Consider the following 20,187-nt stretch of genomic DNA (forward strand, 5'->3'; position numbering starts at 1 on the left):
CGCCTCTAGTCCCAGTTACTTGAGAGACCAAGGCAGGAGAATTGTGGTATAGCAAGACTGCAAAAAAAAAAAAAAAATGTCTATGAACTGAATTGTGAAAACATGTGCTATTTTACTTTATATAACTTTACAAATAAAATATTGTGTTAAGTAAGCAGGTGAAAAAATAAAGAACAGAGAAGAGTGGAAAATGTGACTTCCAGGCATAGCACTATACCTTTTTAAGGACCCTGATCTTTGCTAATCGTAGTTACTGATTATACTGATTGCTGTCACAAACAGACCTCAGATATATAGTGGCTGAAACATACCTGGAGCCTATTTCTTGTTCACATAATAGTAATGATTGTGCGAACAGGATAGCAGACAGCTCTTCACTCTGCCATCAAACGGGCCAGGCTAATAGAAGCTAGGTCATCTGTAAGTGCCCCTGGTAGCCCTCATTTTTCTTTTTCTTTTTTTCCTTTTTAAACAATCTGTAGGGGAAAGGAGCAAGGCTGAGCATGTTAAAAATGCTTTATGTGTCAAGTTTGGAAACGGCATGCGTAATTTATCCTTACAGTCCATTGGTTAGAATTCAGTTGCGTGTCATATCTAACTTCAGAGCATTCCAGAGAATGTACCAGGATGGTACAAAAACAATTTTGGTTTTGGACCATGAATTTTAAATGATTATAACTAGGCTCAAACACATCTTTATTAATCAAAATAGGAACCATTATAATGAACTATTATTGCCAATAAGAAATAAATTTGTAGTTTAAACATCTGTACTTCGGGATTTGATGAACTCTTGGAAAACATCTTCTGTATCCTGCTGGTTGTGGAAATGTTTTCCCTGTAGAAAGTTGTTGAGATGCTTGAAGAAGTGGTAGTCAGTTGGTAAATTTGGTGGATGAGGTGAAACTTTGTAGCCCCATTCGTTCAATGTTTGAAACCTTGGCTGTGGGTTGTGCAGTTGGGTGGTGCTGTGAAGAATCGGGCCCTTTCTGTTGACCAGAGCTGGCTGCAGGCATTGCATTTTCCGGTGCATCTCATCGATTTGCCGAGCACACGTCTCAGAGGTAATGGTTTCAGTGGATTCAGAAAGCTGTAGTGTATCAGACTGGCAGCAGACCACTGAACAGTGACCATGACCTTTGTTTGGGTCAAGTTTGGCCTTGGGAAGTGCCTTAGAGCTTCTTCTCTGTCCCACCACTGAGCTGGTCGTCGCTGGCTGTATAAAATATACTTTTTGTTGTACATCGCAATCTGATTGAAAAATGGTTTGTTATTGTGTAGAGTAAGAGATGACACTTCAAAACAACAAATTTTTGATTTTTGACCCACTCAAGTGGTACCCACTTATCGAGATTTTTCACCTTTCCAATTTGTTTCAAATGCTGAATGATCATAGAATGGTCTACATTGAGTTCTTCAGCAACTTCCTGTGTCATTGTAAGGGGATTAGCTTTGATGATTGTTCTCCATTGGTCGTTGTCTACTTCTGATGGCCTACCACCATGCTTCTCATCTTCAAGGCTCTCATCTCCTTTGCAAGACTTCTTGAATTGCACTGCATTGTACAATCGTTAGCGGTTCCTGGACAAAATGCATTTGCGATATTGCAAGTTGTCTCCACTGCTTTATGACCCATCGTGAACTAGAATAAGAAAATCACTTGAGGGACCAACAGGTGGTATGGTGGTTAAGGCACTGGACTCCCACATGGTCAACCATGGTTCAAGTCCTGGACCTGGTGACCTGAAAATCACACCGGTCCTGTGTACATGCATGCCCAAAATACCAAGAGGAGAGGAGAAGGGATTGTGATGTGGCCATTCTTGCTTTCCCTTTCTGTCTGTCTCTGGTAAGCATATGTGCCTTATGGCAAAAACCTAAAAAAAAAAAAAAAAAAAAAGACCCCCCCCCCATAATGTGAGAAATGGGGATTAAAATGATGTATAACTTAGCCACATTTATTTAAGAATGTATTCCAATATTAGACAGCAAATATGAACAATGCATAAATGCTATTACTTTTGCACCAACCTATACTGTTGACTTGGGTTCTATGAGTGCCTTAGTGAATTTCCTGTGCTGATACATGTTCCTCCCTGCTCCTATTGAGTAGATGCAATCCTAGCTTCTCGTGGTAATCAAATGATTCTCATAACTGGTACAGCTGCTGCTTTCTTGTCATCAAGTGTTCAAATTAGCCAAGTTGTAGATACATCTAGTTTCACCACTATGTCTCTAGCAAAAGTGTTTCTCCTCTGAGAATCAAGATCTGTAACCTGGCATAACCTAGAGTTGTGGGATGGGAAGCACAAAACCACAGGTGGGATATTGCATGTAATAATGGGAAGAGACACTTCTGTTTCTTCCTCTTTGTTACTGGACTCTCATATTCAACGATTGAGAGGCAGAGTGCCCATCTTAGTGTGTTTGGGCCATTATACCGATTGACTGGGTGGCTTGTGAACAATAGACATTTATTCTCACAGTTTTAGAGCCTGGGAAGTTCAAGATCAAGGTGCTGACAAGTTGGAAGTCTGGTGAGGACTTGTGTCCTTGTAGACAGAGACTTCTTTCTGTGTCCTCACGTGGTAGACGGGATAAGGAGTCTCAGGTCTCTTTCATGAAGACATCGATCTCATTTATGAAGATTCATCCTCATGTTGTAATCAACTTTCAAAGGCACTGCCTCCTACCATCATCACCGTGGAGGTTAGGATTTCAGTGTATGAACTTTTCTTGAGGAGACACACATTGACGTATGATCATGCTGTATCATACGTCAAATACTGGTTTAGCACATATATTGAAGCCTGGAAGTCCGTGTCACAAATCCGTAGTGTATTCCTTCTGAGCACCTTAGCTGAGCCTTTAACAGATCATTTCACTGTTCTTTGAGGTTGGTTACTTCTGAGTGATGAACCCATTTGCTGGAAAGGCATGGATAATCTTAAAAATGCACTCCTTTAATCAATAGTAAAATGAAAACTTGAAATAGGGTATGTCAACAATTTTAGAAACCTTGAGAGTTATGGGAGGATTCTGAATACTATACTCTTTGCGGAAAAAAAATACTGCATAGAAATCTAATGAATCAACAAATTCAAGTACCTTGTGTTTTTTTTTAAAAAGGAGGCTAAGAGAGAATGACTTAATAAGACATCAGCTGGGGGCCAGCAGATGGCATAGTAGTTGCATTGCTTGATCCTCACATGGCCAACCATGGTTCGAGTCTCAGACCTGGTGGCTTGAAACTCACACCAAGTGCATGAGTGTTCAAAATCCTGAGAGGAAAATGGAGCAGAAGGGATTGTGGTGTGGCCATCACCCCAGGGTGTGATTTCTTGCTTTCCATCTCTATAACAAGTGCACACGCCCTATGGCAAAAATTCTCTCTCTCTCAGAAAATAAAAAATAATAATAAAAAAGAACATCAGCTAATTGATGCCTGAACTGAATCTGCTAGATTTTTGGATTCCAGATAATTTCATCTTATTAAGCCACTTCTTAAAAGACACAGGACATTGGCCAAAAATTCAGAGTGGATTTTAAAATGCAAATCAGATTAGTTTCAAAGTTGAAAATAGCCTTGTTCACTCTTTGCCACAATATGTGAGAGGTTTTCAAAAAATTCACAAAAGATGCACAGGAAAAAAAATGTGGATTTCAATTTTTTTGCATAAAAATAAACTCATATTTAAATTCCATAGTTCCATGAACTTTTTGTAGTGTTTAGCATGGAATTGTTTTCTGTTTCTGGGAGTAGGTGCAGTTTTTCATGTAGAAGCAAGGGAAACATTTATCCTTAGGTGCTAATTGTTTCTTATTCCTTCAGGGCCTTGTTCAAGACTCACGCCCTCGAGCAAACCTTCCCTAGTTTATGGCAGCATTTTCTTAACTCCCACAGAAACTATTGACCAGTCCTTTTAGTATTTTTCACTGTAAAACAACTTTTCTAGGTCACAGTAATTTTTCTAGGTTACCTAAAATCCTTTCATTTAAAAAATTGTTTTCATTTTTCAAAATTATACTCAGCTTTTGTGTGCATATAGAATGTGTATTTCACTGGAAATTTTTTCATCATGGCAAACGTATTCATGGTCACTTCCCTACTTGATATCAACGCATGATCTCTGTTTCAAGTTGCTACATGGCTTCTATAATTTTATTTTTAGTAGTGTTATTTATCACCCTTTGGATCTTTCATAGACATTGCACAGTAAGCATGTCGAAGACTGAACTCAGCTTATCTGTTCAGTACCATGTAATTTTAGACAGAAAAAACACTCAACTTTTCTTTTTCTATTATTTACTATCCATTACTTCCCATTAAATATACAAGTCTAATCCTTCCACTGCTAAAATATTTCTTAATTACAGACTTTATTTTTCTGACTTGTTGAGGCTCATCACTATAATCATAGAAGGGTAGTACCGGTTACTACCAGTCGCAGGCTAGGTTATTTATTTATTTATTTATTTAAGTTTATTTTCATTGAGAGACAGACAGGGAGAGAGAGAGAAACAGATAACCTTGGCAGAATCTTGTAACATTGTGCCAACCCTGAAGTCTCATCGTTTAGGATTTATTAATTTATCTATTTATTTGTTGTGATTTCCAAGCCACCAGGTCTAGGACTTGAACCACGGTTAGCCATGTGGGAATCCAGTGCCTTAACCTCCACTGCACCTGCCCAAGTAATCTTTTTAAAATGAAGACATGATCTTGTTACTTATTGCTTAAAAAAATTCAGTGATTCTCTTTTGTTAGGAGGTTTTCAATGAGTAAAGCTAGGATTGTTTTACACATGCTTATGAATTTCTAGTTTCTTCTGAGGAACTGAAAAATCTGGCTGAAATGTCTAGTATGGCAACAGAAGGCTAAAGTGAAGTAGAGGGTTTTCCTACAGACAAGGCAAGTGTATTTCAATTTGACACGGAGCGCACCTAAATCTGTTTCATCAATCTTAGGCCCCCAGGTTCCACTGGATTTTTGAGTTGGACACTCCCTACCGCCCAGGCTGACGCCTAAACTGCCCTGCACACTAAGTGCTTTATCATAGGCCCTGATGAGGTCTTTAGGCTTATTCTTCCATTATCCTGGAAATAGGCAGCAGCTTTTCAAATGTGCCCTGGAATGTTCTTTCTGTACCTCCTCACCTTTATGGCTGGTGGAAACACTCTCTTCCTTGAAGACTTCACTGTCACGTCCTCTGTGAAGGTCTTCCTGATTTTTTGACTACCTAGGGGCAGAGTGATCTTGATAGGAATTGCACTTCCCACCCTTCTCTGTGGCTAGTTTTCCCCTGGTCAGGCTAGGAAGACGTAACAGAACGCCTTCCCTCGCTGCTCCTTGGTGTTTCTTCTTCCTTGCTCCTTCTCCTTTTCCTTGTCTGGCTCTTCCCTGATTCCCATTTTACTAATCCTTCCTTGTCAGTTGAACTCAGCAAACATTTAAAGAGTAGCTGATGAAGGTATGAGATGCCAGAAGGGATTTAGTGATGAATGAGGTGTTCCTGCCGTGGTACAGTTTAAGTCCTGGCAGGACAGGCGGATAAATGGTGATGACAGTACATCCAGGTGTTTTAACGGGGAATTGAGAACGTGTTGTCAGGGGTAGAAGGAGTGTTCTCAAGTCCTCTTTGGCAGAGGTAATGAAGGGGTGATAGCTTTTATTTAAAAGGATATCTTAGAAAGATCATAGCTGAATGTGTTCCTCTTGACAGTCTGTGCCTTCCTCTCCTCTCCACACATCCCTCTTACTCATTCCAGAACTTCTTATGAGTGGAGGGTTTCCAAGCCACCAGGTCTAGGACTTGAACCACGGTTAGCCATGTGGGAATCCAGTGCCTTAACCTCCACTGCACCTGCCCAAGTAATCTTTTTAAAATGAAGACATGATCTTGTTACTTATTGCTTAAAAAAATTCAGTGATTCTCTTTTGTTAGGAGGTTTTCAATGAGTAAAGCTAGGATTGTTTTACACATGCTTATGAATTTCTAGTTTCTTCTGAGGAACTGAAAAATCTGGCTGAAATGTCTAGTATGGCAACAGAAGGCTAAAGTGAAGTAGAGGGTTTTCCTACAGACAAGGCAAGTGTATTTCAATTTGACACGGAGCGCACCTAAATCTGTTTCATCAATCTTAGGCCCCCAGGTTCCACTGGATTTTTGAGTTGGACACTCCCTACCGCCCAGGCTGACGCCTAAACTGCCCTGCACACTAAGTGCTTTATCATAGGCCCTGATGAGGTCTTTAGGCTTATTCTTCCATTATCCTGGAAATAGGCAGCAGCTTTTCAAATGTGCCCTGGAATGTTCTTTCTGTACCTCCTCACCTTTATGGCTGGTGGAAACACTCTCTTCCTTGAAGACTTCACTGTCACGTCCTCTGTGAAGGTCTTCCTGATTTTTTGACTACCTAGGGGCAGAGTGATCTTGATAGGAATTGCACTTCCCACCCTTCTCTGTGGCTAGTTTTCCCCTGGTCAGGCTAGGAAGACGTAACAGAACGCCTTCCCTCGCTGCTCCTTGGTGTTTCTTCTTCCTTGCTCCTTCTCCTTTTCCTTGTCTGGCTCTTCCCTGATTCCCATTTTACTAATCCTTCCTTGTCAGTTGAACTCAGCAAACATTTAAAGAGTAGCTGATGAAGGTATGAGATGCCAGAAGGGATTTAGTGATGAATGAGGTGTTCCTGCCGTGGTACAGTTTAAGTCCTGGCAGGACAGGCGGATAAATGGTGATGACAGTACATCCAGGTGTTTTAACGGGGAATTGAGAACGTGTTGTCAGGGGTAGAAGGAGTGTTCTCAAGTCCTCTTTGGCAGAGGTAATGAAGGGGTGATAGCTTTTATTTAAAAGGATATCTTAGAAAGATCATAGCTGAATGTGTTCCTCTTGACAGTCTGTGCCTTCCTCTCCTCTCCACACATCCCTCTTACTCATTCCAGAACTTCTTATGAGTGGAGGGGTCAGGTTGTCTTGGTTTAACTTTGACTCTACTACCTTATATCTTTATAACACTGGGAAGAATACTGAACATTCCCATGTCTCAGTTTCCTCATCTTCAGAATGGGGGAAATAATAGTACCCACCCCATAGGTGGTTGAGAAAATGAGATGTGCATATAATGCATTTGGCATGTTGCCTTTCAAAGAGTAAGTACTTAACGAGATTTAATTATTACTGGCATTACTATTTAGCACATTCTCACATACTCTTACATCATGCTCCAGTGATTTCCAAATCATAATAGTAAACATTTTAGCTAACATCATGAAGAGAAATTTCAGCTCAGTGGTTAAGTAGTCAACCTCTGGAAGTAGACTATTTGGGTTCAAATTTGTCACTTCCTACATGATAAACTTTGCAGGCTACTTACCTTTTCTGCATTTCCTCCCTAATCTGTAAAATGGAGACAATAGTACATACAACATAGGGTTTTTGGGAGAATTAAATGAGTAAATATATATAACATGATCAAAGTAGTGTCTGGCACATAGGAGGTGCTGAATAGATATTTTTTGAATCATTTATTTTATTAGATTGCACAGAGAGTTTATATATTATCTCGGGTATCCTGAGAAATCCTCGTAACGTAGAAGTAGGATAGTAATCCCTACTGTACCGATGAAGAGACCAAGGCATGAAGAGTTTTAGTAATTTGCTTAGGGCACACACCTATTTAGAGGGAGGATGGGAAGCCTGAAAGTGAGTAAAGCTTGTGTCCTTATCGCTCTCTCCTGAGTGCCAAATACCCACATCCAGCTGTCTAGGAAGGAGCTCCCAGAGATTGTTTCCTGGGCCCTTCATGTTCAACATTACCCAAAACAATCGCTTCATATCCACTTCTAAGTCTGCTTCCTTCTGGGGCTCACTCTGTGTAAAATGGGGCCACAGACTCTCCAGCTGCCCATGCTAGAGAACTCCAGGTTGTGCCTGATTATTCCACTTTATTCTCATCTACCCATCAGCCACCAATTCTTGTAGCTTTGGACTCCTAGTGGTCGACTATATGGGAGTCTAGCAACGACATAGCCATTATGCCAACTGCTGGTCCCGAGGGCTGAAGATTATTTCTTCATCACTATGTCTCTAAGAGACAAGGGATGGGTCCTCAGCTGACATCTCATTTTCATTTGATTGTATGCAAAATCAACACTTCTTGCATGACAAAATTATACAAAAGAAGCATGTAAGTCTAGAGTTTCTTATCTTCTTTGTGAAAATAAAACCAAACAATGACCTGTTTTATTTATTTATTTATTTGTTTTTCAGAGGTTTTTGCCTTAGGAAGTGTGTGAAGTGTGTGCTTGCTGGAAAAGGAGAGAAACAGAGATAGTGAGAGAGAGAGTGAGAAGTCACCCCCCAGAGGGGATGACCATGCCACAGTCCCTTTTTCTCCACTCTCTCCTGGGATCTCGGGCACATAGCACACGTGCCTGGTGTGAATTTCAAGCCACTGGGTCTGGGATTTGAACCACAGTGGGCCGTCTTGGAGTCCAGCGACATAACCGCTATGCCATCTGCTAGCCTACCTGTTTTTAGAATTCAAGACTTGAATAAATCTGAAGCCAATTTGGGAATGGAATTCCAACAAACTGGGTTTTGTTCACAGTTCTAGCTCTCACAGAATTCCAAGAGATTTGTCAATGGGAAGTAATTTAACTTCTCTTTGTCTTTCTGGTCTTTGTAAGTAAGATGAGAATTTTGGGCCAGCCAGTGTTTCCTAAGCTGTGGTTTATACAGCAGTGGTTGTGGAGTTCTTATTTTCTAAAGCTGTTCATAGGCAGGATGACTAGTCCGGGTTCATCTCCCGAGTCACCACTTATGCCTGTTTCCTGGTATAATTATTAAAAATGCCTCATTTTACTCTAAAAAAAATCCAGGTTTGGATAATTACATTCATAGTTACTCCATAAGAATTCCTTGACTAGAAATTTTAAGTTAAATAATTTTAAACAGATTTCTAAACTGTAAAATGTTGCAGATCCTTTATTATACTAATATGTGTTATGATCCTCCAAAAAAAGGGAGGGGTTAGTACTCTTCAGCATCTTGGCTTCAGAATGCCTATTTTGCTTCTATAGAATAAGTAAATGGAATTTATTATGGGAAAAAGTATTAGTTCATCATAATTTCACAAATTCCTATCAAGTTGCCATGTCCTAGAACAGCCAATGAAAGGCCCATGATAGATAGAACCTCCCTTTGCCTAAAGTACAATAGCTTATGATCTAATTCGTAAGTGAGGTGAATGGCAGTGGGGGTTAAGACAGTATGCAAGAGTTGCAATTCAAGGTCACAGTGTAGCGTCAATATTCTTGTATAATACCATGTAATTAGAAACGAAGATAAGGCAGAGTTAAACCAAATCCCAAGTGAATGGTATAATCTGTAAGTGCTATGTGGAGAGTAGTTTTCTTAGCCTCAGAACTGAATGCGTATGTTTGATAAATCCTTCAAAATGCCATCTAGTGGTCCAGACAACTAGTATTTTCATGATGATACAGATTGTCTTGTTTTAAGACTCAGAGTCTTAACAGTGCCCAGAAGGAGAGGACTGATAGGATTGTTTCTCAAAAAGATGTAACAACTATTACTTTAGGGAAAGATGCTGTGAATGGAATGTGGTTAAGAAGCTACCCAAAGATTACTTTTCAGTAGAATTGTTGTGATTAACAACGATAGTCAGCATTGAGTGATACATAATTATTCATTTTGAGTTTATATATTAATTTCCTTATAACATATAAGGAATATTTCTCTATATTCATTATAACAATCATATTGTATGGGTATTCTCCATTCACAAAAGAAGAAACTGAAGCAGAGAGAGGTTGAGTAATTGAGTAATTGAGTTATATTTATAGTTGTTTGATCTTGGAACTCAGATTTAAAACCCAGGTAGTTTTTTCCAAGTCATGATTCTTCTTTGCCCTTTGTTCTGTTCTGCTCCTCTTAGCAGAAGTACCCGGGTCTAGATGATTTCTAAAAACAGAGGTTTATCCAGGTCATGATTTGGAGGTTCAAGGTCAATGGTTGCATCTAGCAAGCAGCTTCTTGTTGGCAGAGTCCTGAGGGTCATAAGGTATCATGACATCACGAAGGACAGGAAGGCATGGAGAGCAGGGCTTGTCTCCACCTTATAAACCCGCTCCTTATAAACCCACCAGGATCAAATCACAGTCCTCCCCTGACACCTAATCATTTCTGAAAGGCCCTGTCTTTCAACATTCTAATTAGATTAAATCTCCTCTTAATATCTTCACAATACAATCAAAATCCAATGTACGAATTTTGGGGAGACACACTTAACCCATAGGAGCCACTACATGTAAGTGTCAGATACGTGTGGGGGGCCAGTTTGTGAACTTATTGGCCAACTCAGAGTTCAGTGACCTTCTGCTAGTGGCCTGAAATCAGTCTTGGTGAGAATATTTACCCATGGAAATTAGTAAATGCTATAAATCAGAATGCCTCTAGCCTCTCTCCGGTCCTGGCCCCAGGTGATGGTTCAACAGTTAATCAGCACACCACTGGCTACAGACATATTTGAAAAAGTACTGTTTGAGTATTGTAGGTACTGATGTGTGAAATCGTTGATGCTGTTTATTATGTTGTCTTGATATTTTCTTCAGATGAGGATCCTTCTGAGCCTGAACTGGAAGAAGAGGTACAAATGAAAATTCTCATAGTTATTAAATTATTATATCTGGGCATCTTTTCAGAAAATGTAATACTTCAGGTATTTCATTTCAGGAAACTTTAGGGATGGGTGTTGTCCAACTTCGGTTCTATTCATGCGTCTTTAAAATTTCTGAAATCCACTATTTGCTCATTCTCATGACAATTACCATCCTTTGAATTCATATTCTAGCTACTTGTGTATGCATATTTCCTTCCTATTAGAGTAGAAGGTCTAGGATGTTAGAACCCTCTTTGTGTTTGCATATTTCCTTCCTATTAGGGTAGAAGGTCTAGGATGCTAGAACCCTATTTGTGTTTGCATATTTCCTTCCCATTAAAGTAGAAGATCTAGGACACTAGAATCCATGCCAGGTTATTACTTCAGCCCACAGAATGCCCAGCACACAGTGTTTCTCCAAAGTGATCAAGTTCAATGTCAATTAAATGAGTAACATCTTTTTTTTTTTTTGTCCCCATGTATCAAGCGCTACTTGATGATTTAGATAGTACGATGAAGGAAACAATTTAAGAAATCACTTTATATAATTCTGAATCATAAGGCTTTTCCTTTTTTTTTTTTTTTACCATAGGAAGCACCACATGCTTATTGGAGAGACAAAGAGTCAGAAAGACAGAAAGTGGGAATCCACCCGCAGAGTGGATGGCTATGCTGTAATCCTTTCTACTATTAATTTTTACCTTTTTAGTGTTTTGTAAACCATATCCCCCTCCCCCCACCAGGCAAATATCTCATTACATTTAGGTTATAGATTTTTTTTTCATGTTTTGGTGATTTAAGTTTATTTAACTTTTTAGATTAAAAAAATAGCGTTATGGGACAAAGAAATGGGTTATTGTCTGTTGAGAGATAACCTTATAGTATTGTCAAATGAACTGGTGTGAAATGTACACATGTTGGAATTTTTACTCTGCAAGCTAAGTAATGTGATTGAATGCATAAAAGAAATCGAAATAATAATAAATAATAATTTAAAAATATTGTTTCAGGACTGGCGTTGTACTTGTAGCCCAGTGGTTAAGAGTGTTGGATCTGATATGGGTGACAGTAGTTTGAATCCTGGCCCTAGCTGCTTGAAAAACACACCGGACACATTTGTATGTAAACTCAAATCGTCTTGGGAAGGAGGACTGGAAGAAAAAGGACTGCAGTGTAATCTCACCTTATTGGGGGTGCGTTCTCCCTTTCTGTCTTTCTGGTGAGCACACATTTACTCTCTGACAATTAAAAAAACAAACAGAAATGAACAAAATGTCAGTATTTTATTGAAAAAGTTTTTGATACTTAAATATATTTGGAATATTATTTACAATAGGTGTGCTTTAGAATAAGTGAAGGGGCAGAGTTAGTCTCTTCTCTGCTGATAATTCAGTTGTTGGTTACCTAGCTATGGACCACATTATCACTATAAGGAGGGAGTTTGTTAAATGCAGCATCTTGGTCCCCAGTTCAGACCTACTGAATCAGGATCTGCATTTCAAAAACATCCCCAGGAGATTTGTATGCACATTAATGTTTGAGAGAAGCCAATCAATTGAGTCTTTTTCTGAAATTCACCATGCTAAAGCAGCTGACTATAATGTATTCTTGAACGCAGACCACAGTTTGGAATTCCGATTTATCTGATGGCTTCATGTTTATTGACTGCACCTGGTGTGCTGGGTGCTGCATGGAAAATGCAAACCACCCAGCCATTGTTCAGCAGTTACTGTACTCTAAAATCAGAAGACACAGGCTATTTGCTATTTTGTCTTTCATTTTTATTTTAAAAACATATACACATACACTGGAAGAAAGAGAGATGGGTAGGAGAGACATTCTGTTTAGCATGGCGCTCTAAAAGACTGTGACTCGTTATTAAAATGGGAGTAGATGCCAGCCGTTCATATTCACAGAAAGACGTGGAAGGAATTCTGAGTGTTTGGTCTGGGCCAAGCAAACATCTGGATGGCTGAATTTTGTGTAAAATGTCTTGAACAATTGCTTACATTTTCCACTTCCCCTCCAGATGTTTCAGCATTATGCCCATATACTCAAGTCCACTGCTCTCAGACATTTCATGAATTTTTAGTAGAAGAAGTTCTAAAGGCACTAATTTCATTTCTACATTCCATTCCTTATGAAAATTATAGTCTCTTAAACTTCATATGCGGTCAAGTTTTCCCTTCCTTGTGTTAAATTGCCGTTTCATATAGTAGATGTAGGAGACATTTTTAGTCACTGTCATTAAGATGTGATGAAATGAAAGCAAGGATTTTAAAGGGGTCCAAAATCTGTCACCTGAAAATATGCCAGTTTGGCATAAGGATTATTTTGAGTTGAAGCAATAGAGAATCAAAAAAGTGGCGAGAGAGTTCTCTGCTTCCCTTCCTAACTTACCTAAAAGCAAGGCATACATTTCTCTTTGTAAAGGCATCCCTCTCTCCAAACCAGGAAGAGAAGGACAATTGTTATTTCCAGAAGTGGAGAGTTGGCACTGAGACAGGTGCATGAAGAAACTCAGTGAGATAACCTTGACTTCCATTAGTCTCCCCATGTATTTTCTAGTCACTTTCTTATAGTTTCTCATTCTTTGAAGCCCAGTTCCTCTATCCTTTGTTTAAATGGTACATAAGCCCCCAAGTCTAACCACTTTGAGTTTTACTTCTTTTTTATTTTTCTGAGAGAGATTTTTTTTTTTTTTTTTTGCTATAGGACATGTGTGTTTTCTGGGAAGACAGAGAGAGAGAGACAGAAAGCGAGAAATCACCTTTCAGGAGTGATGGCCACACTACAATCCCTCTCTTTCATTCTCCTCTCAGGATTTTGGGCACGCACGCATATGCGCCCGGCATGATTTTTAAGTCGATGGGTTCAGGACTTGAACTGGGTCACCAAGTGGGGAGTCAGTGATGTAACCATTATGCCATCTGCTGGTCCCAAGTTTTACTTCCATTCTGTGAGTTCCTCTACACATAAAATACCAATAATTTGCATTCTTTTTTTCATGTTAATCTGTATTTTTTGATTGCCAGAGGGTGTATGCATTTACCAGAGACAAAGAGGGAGAGATGAAAGAGAAAGGACTCATTCTCCTTCCCTAGGGTATGGTCATAGCACAATCTCCTCTTCATTTCTCTATTCTGTCAGGACTTTGGGTACACTCGTGCGTGTGCTGCAGCGTGCTTTTACACCGGCAGGACAGGGTTTGGACTATAGTCATCCATGAGGGATTTGCTCCCTTAACCATTAGGCTATAGGGCCAGCTCAATCTGTCTTTTGTTGGTTAAATTTGCAGAGTTCTAGACACAACCTAACAGGGTAGAGAACAAGTTCTTCCTCCCTCCTCCATTTGAACTTTACTAATACTTAAAAAAAAAAACCTTATAAATCATTTCTGAGAGTGGAAAAGAGGAAGGCAAGAGAGAAGGAAAGGTAAAAAGATAAAAAGCACGTGGAAAGTCTGAAGCATCAATAGAGAAAGAGTTTTTAGGAATGAGCTATTTAGTCATCTGTTTCATCTAATCATTACTCAAACTGTCGAGGACTGCAGGCATGCTATATGGAGAGATTATTACTGTCGCACTCTAAGCCTGCAGTGAGGTCAGCTGTTGGATCGATAACAACTCTGCTCCATCAGATAACGAACCTCCATGAGAATTGCCACTGGTAATCAGGTATCGCAGAATCCTTGAACAGGGCACTGTGATCAATGTTTGCCGACTCCTGTTCTCACTTTAGCCTCAGTGGGCCTTGCTCACCCATGTTTTTAATTAACTAATTTAGTTCAGGACATTTAAAATGCTCCAATCCTTTTGAAATTCTCCCCAGGGAGGTTATTCTTAGTGTAGACGTCAGGACAAATGTCTTTCTTTCTTCATAGCGATATATTTGGCACATTTTTATTTTTTCTCAGAGGAAAATGTTTCCAGGGAAGGCTTTGGTTTCACATTTCACTTAGCACTTAGTTCTTTACCTCGCAGAATGGTAGCATTTTAAAATTCAGCAAAAATATACAGTGTTCTTTACGGGGTATTACACAAAAGTCAAAGCTTTGGAAAATAGCAACCTTTAGTGTGAAAAGAGATAACTCCTGCTTTTTTGAAAATTAATTAGCAATGAAAAATATTTAAAAGAAAAGATAAATTGAGGTTTTAAAAAGTCTTAAAAGATATTCTGTACATTAAAAAAGACTAAAATGTTGATCGTTACAAAGTTTATTTTTACATTTTTGTGGTCTTCGTCCTCTAATAGGCATTAAGATCTAAATTTTAAAGCTTAGGTTTGCATCTTCTGTACAACACAGAGCAAAGCCCATGGTCTTATTCCTGTGAAGTAATTTCGTAAAGCCAAAACTGATGCTCTGTGCAGTTAACGAGGTAAGGGCATTCCTTCAATTGCACTTTTGCATTCCAGTTCATTTCTCTGACATTCACAGAATGAGACTCTGGCCAGGACAAGACAGTCAAACATTGGTAATTATCATGTCTTCCTAACTTGACTAATAAATTAGCAAATACAGTTATGATCTTGTGCATTCCAGATTATCTGGGGTTAAAATAGGGGTACTTTCTGCGTTTCCTGGGTCTCAAGTCCACCCTTTTTAATCTAGAAATCTTCCTGATGGTATAACCTCTGTATATCTTCCAGTGTGAAAAAAATGAGTGAATCTCTTTTGATTACCTAAATGTTAGCTGTTTTTATTTTTACCGTTTATGGCATTTATGGATTGCCACTTTTAGTTATTTACTGAAGACAAGACAAAGCACCCACAATGCAGTGGTGTAAAATAACAGCCACGGGTCAGGGATTAAGGCAGAGTACAATGGGGGTGGTTTATCTCTGTTGTGCAAAGCCGGGGGCTCAGCTGGGGAGACGTGAATGGCTGAGCAGGGGCTCAACTGAATGAAGGCTGGGATGATTTGGATGCCTCTTTGCTCGTGTTTGGAATGTGTGCTGGGATGGCACAAAGGCCAGGCTCAGCTGGAGCTGGTGATAGGAACACATGCCTCTCCATGTGGCCTGGGCTTCTCAAAGTGCAGCGGTGGATTCAGAATGGGAGCGTCCCCAAAAGGAGCATGAAGAGAGTCAGAGTTCTCCATGAGCCAGGTGAAGCCGCAGGGATCAGAGAACATCACTCTGGTCCACCCCACTGATTAAAGTACGTGTAGGCCTGCCCATATTCAAGGGAGATGGGCCAGATTTCACCTCTTGATGGAAGCAGTATTGAAGAATTTGTGGTCATTTCTTTAAGCCACCACAATACTCAATTTTTCCCCCTAGGAGATTTTCTTCTCTTATTTGAAAGGGAAGGTACCTGGCTCTTCATAGGAGGAAGCCATAGTATGTGTTGCATTTGATTAAAGTCAAGTGCAGAAATCCTAGCCAATTCCTTGGTAGCTCTCAGTATTAGCCGGTTTAGTCATTTATATACAACAGACCAAAAATAATGTTAAAGAGAAGCATTAATTGAGGAGAATCCCATGTGAATTATGCTTCTTCCAAGACTCCTTGCAGTCAACCTGGTCGTTTCGTTAGTGCTCTCTCTCAGGGACGGTCATTAACTACGACTCTATTAACTGTTCACTTGAGGCATAAATAGCCCCAAATACAGAGGATTGCTTTTGAGCAGAGCCATTGTTTCATGGCTATCAGAATGCAAATCAATGCACCTGACCGGGTTCGTGTAGATGAATGGGATAGAATTGCTGTCAACAAAATACGGTTCATTTCTTCAAAACAATGCATGAGGCTTGGAACAGAAATAAGAAGCACTTAAGTTTTTCAAGATATTGAACTTTAGTCCCTGAGCTAAGTTCTCCTCTTCGAATGCTTGAAGCTGTATGAAATGATCCTACACTTTCTAAAGTAATTGCTTCTGTGTGAATAATGTTGGGCAAGAGGCCAGAGAAGAACTATAGGTGACCCTCCCGTGGCACTTTAATGAGCATATATTGACCCTCAAAACAAACTTGCGCAGCAGGTATTATAATCCCAGAGGTGCCAATGAGCAAATGGGTGTCAGCGATTTTCTGCATTACCTCGCAGTGGGGGACAGGAGATTGAAATGCCTTGGAGACAACTTCCTCTGGGAAGCCACATCTGGTACTTCTCCGTCCTGTCGTAATACACTGAAATGTATTCATATCCACCACTTTGTGTTGTCATTATCTTTTTTTTTTTTTTTAAAGTTTGTCCATCCGCTTCTCTTTTTTGAGAGAGAGAGAAACAGAAAAAGAAGGATAGATGAGAATGAGAGAGAACAGAGAGGCAGAGAGGGACACCCCCAGAGGCCTTTGCACCACAGGCCGCCCCCAGCCTCACCCAGCCCGGATCACGAGTACCTACATGCACACTTGGAGCGCACAGGGACGCCTCAGGATGTGAGCCAGATCTGGTCGTACTGTGCTGCTGCTGTTCACTCTTGACCCCCATTTATGGAAGCATGCAAGTGTCTTTTTATGTGCTAATTTTTCCCTACTTGATTTGAAGGGAAGGACCTTGTCTCATACATCCACACCCAGTAAGGACTTGACTCAACAGTGATAAACAAATGCTTACAGAATAGACGGAGGAGATCTAAAACTCTGTTCAATCTGTGGTACATTTCAAGGAAGGTTCTGTTAGGATAGGGTGAAGGAAAACTGGTATTTATGAACGGGACACAAAGGAGCTGTGGACATAAGGACCTGTGAGTCGGCTGTGGGTCTGTCTGAGCTCATTCCCTGGAATATGCTAGGGAAAGGAGGGAGGTCTGGATTCCTGAGCACAGGTAAGGGGGCAGTACTAGGAGTACAGTCATGCGTGGCTTAACAACACGGGCATGTTCTGACAAGTGCAGTATTAAGCAGTCCCACCATTGCGGGGGCACCGTGGAGTGTCCTCACACAGACCTAGATGGCACTGCCACCTGCACATCTGGACCGTGCGGGGTAGCCTGCTGCTCCTAGGCTAGCATAGGCACTTACCATGGATGAAGCTCACCTGCCTCCAAGTTGCCCTGGTCGAGTGAGCGAGCGAGTGCTGAGGGCAATTCTGGAGATGTCGGTGCACTTGGTAAACACTCTCCTCTGAGGCTACACCGAATTTATGAATGACACTTAGCCTCAGACTTAACATGTCGTACAGCTGTGCAGAAGTATTTTCTTTCATTATGTCCTCATTCTGTAAGGCTTTTTGTATTTTAAGTCATTTATCCTTACTTTGTAAACTTTTCTGATGAAAATAGACACAGGCGCAGCAGGTGGTACTGAGGTTGGGGTGACTGGATGCCCCAGCAGTCTGAGTCTTAGACCCTGCGGCCTGAAAAACACGTTGGACGTGTGTGTGTGTGTGTGTGTGTGTGTGTGTGTGTGCGCGCGTGCGTGCCTGCCCAAAATCCCAAGAGGAGAATGGAGGAGGAAGGATTGCAGCATGTCTGTCTGCCCTGAGGGGTGATTTCTCATTCTTCTCCCCAGCTCTCTCTGATGAGTACACACACCCTATGACAAAATCTAAAAAACAAAAACAAATAAAACAAAGACGCAATCACACAGGCCTACAGAGGGTCAGAATCATCAATATCACTGTCTTCTGCCTCTGTATCTTGTCTCTCTAGAAGGTCTTCAGGGGCAGTCACGTGCATGGAGGTGTCCTCTCCTATGACAGCGATGCCTTCTCTGGAATACCTCCAAGGACCTGCCTGAGGCTTTTCCCAAGGAGGTGTCACTCTTTTCAGGAAAATGTGCACACTGGTTTGCTTATTTTTGCATTATAGATTTGTTTGTAAGTAGACAAGGCACCGTGAACATTCCTTTCTAATAATGAAAACCTTTCCGTGTTGGGGTCCTTGTGTTGAAACTTTTTTTTTCTTTCTCTTTTTATGGAGAAGTTTTTTTTTTTTTTTTTTTTTTTTTTTTGCTATAGGGCGCATGTGCTTGCCAGACAGACAGAGAGAGACAGAGAGACAGAAAGCGAGAAATCACCCCCCAGGGAGGATGGCCACGCGGCAATCCCTTCTCCTCCATTCTCCTCTTGGGATCTTGGACACACACGCACACGCGCCCGGTGTGAGTTTTAAGCCACTGGGTCTGGGACTTGAACCACGGTCGACTACGTGGGAGTCCAGCGACATAGCCATTACGCTAACTGCTGGCCCCGAAACTTTTTAAGGAGATGATTGAGGTCTGCAAAATCTTCTGCCAAACTCTCCACTGTGAATTTTCTTGGGAGGCTCTTTTTTCTCCTGCAGTCTCTTGTTCTCTTGCCTCTTCTTCCCCTCAGCGTTTCTGTTCCAGTTCTGACCATGCCTCGTTAGTGAACTTTTGAGGGTAACTGACTGGCGCACCTCTAGAAGCTCCTCAGTGTCATTCTTACCCACGGCCAGGTTACAGTCATTTGTCATTTCACCCTCACCCTTGGCACTTCACTGATGTCGTGGATGAACCTCCTGAGTACCTTTTCCTAGAGGTGATCTATACATTCCTTCATGACATTAATCTGAGCCCAAGAAAAGCTCTTGATGTAGTCATCGCTGTTGTAACCTCTCCAGAATTTCATCGGAATCTTCTCAAGCTATGGCAGTAGCCTGGGAAAAGTCCTCCTTGATAGTGGCTCTTGAGAACTGCCTAATTACTTGACCTGCTAATTGAATCAAAGAGATGGTATCTGGGGGAAACACCGCTTCGAGATTGGAGGAGAATCACCAAGAAAAGGAGGACGTGGGAGAGCTTTATCAACAACAAGGAATTCAATGTACATTATTCTAACAGCACTTCCCTATGTCACTGGCGTGCCAGTTCAGGAGGGCGTCCTGAAGCACAAGCTGCCATCCGTAGCTCCTCACTGCTTCCATGACACACTGGCAGTGCGTGTCTGCTGATCTGCTTGGAGGCCCTGGAGTTCTCACTGTGCCAGATTACCAAGGTCTCGATCTGGAGCCTGTAGCATTACTTCCAATTAAGGCTCTTCTCCAGTCCTTAGAAGCCTGTAACCCTGGCGCGACCTGGCCCTCCTTGTGAATGAAAGTCCTTGCAGGCATCAGCTTCCAGGACAGGAAGGTTTCATCCACAGTGAAGTTACGCTCTGGCAAGTGGTTTTTCTCCACAGTCAGCTCGTCTAGAGTTTATAATTCTTCAGCTGCTATTGCATCAGCCCTTGCAGACTCGCTTCTTATTTTCACACGATGTAATAAGTGATTCTTGAATTGTTTAAGCCACTTGAGGCTAGCAGTACATTCAACATTGTCGTCAGCTCCAGCCTTTCCTTTCAACGGCAGAGGCAGAGTTTGGCTTTGGTGGCGATCGCCAGGGTGCTGAGGGATGGTGCTTCTGTGTCTGATCTTCACTCCAGATCAGTAGAGGTTTCCCCGTGCCTCATACAGGCTGTTCTTGAGTTTTCATTAGTCTCGTTGCCATCGGGAAACAAATGCCTTAATAACTTCTATCACATTGTTCTTGTTCTTCATGATAGTAGCTGTGGTGGGATTGGACATGCCTGACCGGTGAGCAAGAGCCATCACTGATT

The 20,187-nt window shown here is 41.0% G+C and overlaps 1 pseudogene; it reads right to left on the bottom strand.

Annotated features, from left to right (window-relative positions):
• Window positions 1–760: 760 nt before the first annotated feature.
• Window positions 761–17,835, bottom strand: LOC114008792 (histone-lysine N-methyltransferase SETMAR-like; annotated as a pseudogene).
• Between the last annotated feature and the right edge of the window lie 2,352 nt (window positions 17,836–20,187).

This window comes from Tupaia chinensis, unplaced genomic scaffold (assembly GCF_000334495.1).
Source record: "Tupaia chinensis unplaced genomic scaffold, TupChi_1.0 Scaffold000389_1, whole genome shotgun sequence".
In the NCBI taxonomy this organism is placed as follows: domain Eukaryota; kingdom Metazoa; phylum Chordata; class Mammalia; order Scandentia; family Tupaiidae; genus Tupaia; species Tupaia belangeri.